Genomic DNA, 3,030 nt, shown 5'->3' with positions numbered 1-3,030 from the left:
ATATTTATACATTCGATATATATGTATATGAAAATACATACATATCGAATACTATTATCTATCTACTATCAATGAAATCTATTAATTTATTGTTCTGTTCTATAGGCCGGGTGAATAAAAATGAGCAATTGCTTTTACTCAGTAATTGGTCAGCTTTACGTAAATAAAAACTTAAGCAATTTTGAATAATTTTTTATTCACGTAAAGCTGAACAATTACTGACTAAATTGCTTAACTTTACGCAAAACTCCTTAGTTTTTATTCATGTAAAGCTGATCGATTACTGAGTAAAAGCAATTGTTCATTTTTATTCATCCGGCCTTATATATATAGAAATTTATATGAACTTGAAACAATTTTTTTTTAAATAAAGTGTATCCACCTGGTTACGATAAAGCACAAAAAAGACGACTGTGGCAAAAAGCTACTTTTTTTTATTGTAAAAGAATTTCTTTATCACAAGATTAAGGGTGTACATAGCAAATTAGGAAGAGTTTTTATTGATGAAAACCAACAAAAAAATATCATAAAGTGTATGCACGATGGAATTGTTAAAATAGTTATTAAAATTTTATTATTTCTTTATAACAACATATACACACCATATCATATTGAACATAATTTTCTATTATATAATATTAATTTTTTATAAAAATAATTTTTATGTTATTGGATTTCCAGATTGACGGGGCGATTTAATCAAACCTTGGTAAGACATTTGCTCAAGCTAATAAACAAAGAAAGTGACGATTGGAACTTATTTATTGATCCAGTTGTTTTTCCTTATCGCATTAACATTCAAGCACCTGTAAAGTATTCGCATGTCCAACTAATGTATGGAGTAAAAGCTCGTCTTCCAATAGATTTAGAAAAGACGTATGCGAGGAAGATTCCTTGCATACGAGGAATCTTCCTATAGATTTAGAAGAAGACGTATGAAAACGAAGACGTACTTCAATGTGTAATTACCCTTGGACAATCCCTACAAAATACACGAGAACAGGCGAAGGAAAATATTGAAAAAGAGCAAGCGCAACAAAATGTAAAGTACAATCTAAGGCGTTCAGCTGCAAGTTGGGCAAATGGTACTTAAATACAACCGTCGTTGTGACACACGAATGGGCGACAAGCTTGCTGCGCGGTTTACAGGTCTTTTTAAAATCATAGACGAGTTAGAAAGGGAGTTTACAGACTTCAATCTGGATAAAAAATTATTAAACAAGTTGTTAATTCTAGCAACTTAAAACTTTGGTTTCCACCTACATTAATTACTTCACCAACTTCTAATGTTTCATTGAAAGATGTTTATGTTTTGATGGAAACGTTTATTTTGCAGACAATCTTGGTGGATCCGTATCAGAATATGCCCAACGCCAAATGCAACAGTTATATGCAAGATTTGTAAACAAAATTAGACACCTATAAAAGTCACAGTCGTTACTAAACTAACGCGAATGACTGTGGAGTTTTTGCTGCTGCATTTGCCTTTACGTGGGCTTTGGGAATAGGAGATTTTATTACAATGACAATGATAAGAGAAAGCATTTGGGATTCTGTCTAGAAATTAAGATACCAATTGCTTTCCCGAGAAAATCAAGAAACAAACGCGGAAAAAAACCTCAAAATACGACAACTGTCATATAACTTTCAATACTATTTTTAAATGCAATGTATTTATTTTGAAAATGTAATATATTTATTACGTATACATTCTTCATTCATATTATCTTTTTATTTTTTCAGACGCTTTTCATAACTCAGTATGCTTGACTCGTCTCAAATTTCATTTGAATCTAATATAAGAAAAATAAAAGAGATTGTGAATATTTATTTTTCACACAACTGCAAAAACATTTTAAATATTTTTTATGACCGATCTGTTTGGTTGATGTTTTTAAAGTTCTTTTCTAGGTATAAAAATTCAAAGTCTCTGTCTCGAAACTCAAAAGCCTTACAATCTTTTATGTTAGCAACAATATACAAACTTGTCAAAAATAAACAGTAATAAAATAATTTTATTCAACGCTAACTGAAGATATATATTTAAAAAATATATTAAGATAAACTACTTACGCAATTTTGTAGAACTTAAGTTCTACAAAATTGCGTAAGTAATAATTATTATAAGCTAAATTATTTAAAACGTGTATTAAAAAGGGTTAATTTATTACGATGGGGGTTAGAACTGCTTAAGCCTCCGGTTAATTCATTTCGCTATATTTTAAAATAGTTTAACTCCTGGGGTTAATTTATTTCGAAATAGATTAACCGGGGAGTTGAAACGTTTTAACCGGGAGTTAATTCTTCGGGGAGTTATTCCATTTCGCATCATCGGCGCGAATGGGGTGTGGGTGTAAATACAAATGTTTGAAAATCTAGGTGTTCTTAAATCAAATGCTCTATGATTAGTTATTTACTAAACGATTCTGATATCTGCTGATAACATATCTGATACACACGCTTAATGGATTGTATTAATAAATTTGCTGTAGTTGATATCTATTATTAGTCTGCAGTGGTTGAAGATGTTGCATTATGTTGTTTGATTCCATCTGCAATATATAGTTTGATTCCATTTTATTTATTCGTAAATGATTTATTAATGCAAAATATTCCGTCAATTATCGCTTGATTATTGACTCATAGGGTGACTTTGGCATTCCTATCAATATTACCCCAAAACTGAAAAATTACGTTTTGAAAAAAATGCTACAAAATAATATTGTCATGCTCATTTAAATATTTGCCGTCCGAATTGATTACAAATTATATTGTTAAGTTAATGCTCGTTGATATAAAATAAAAAGAAATAAAAAGAAAAGGTATTTTTAAAATTTTTAAAGTATATTAGTTTATTTTCAGTTTAAAAAAATGAGTATTTAAATATTCCGGTGACAAGAATTAAAGTTACATTTTCCAGGATCCAAGGGGAGACATGGGGGTAGGCATCCCCCTCACCCCACCTCCACACACACACGCATGAATGTGAAAGTCCTAAAATATCTCAAAAATGGGGTACCTTTTTATTTT

Source organism: Hydra vulgaris, chromosome 01, assembly GCF_038396675.1.
Source record: "Hydra vulgaris chromosome 01, alternate assembly HydraT2T_AEP".
Classification (NCBI taxonomy): Eukaryota; Metazoa; Cnidaria; class Hydrozoa; order Anthoathecata; family Hydridae; genus Hydra; species Hydra vulgaris.
Note: the sequence above shows the minus strand (reverse complement) of the source record.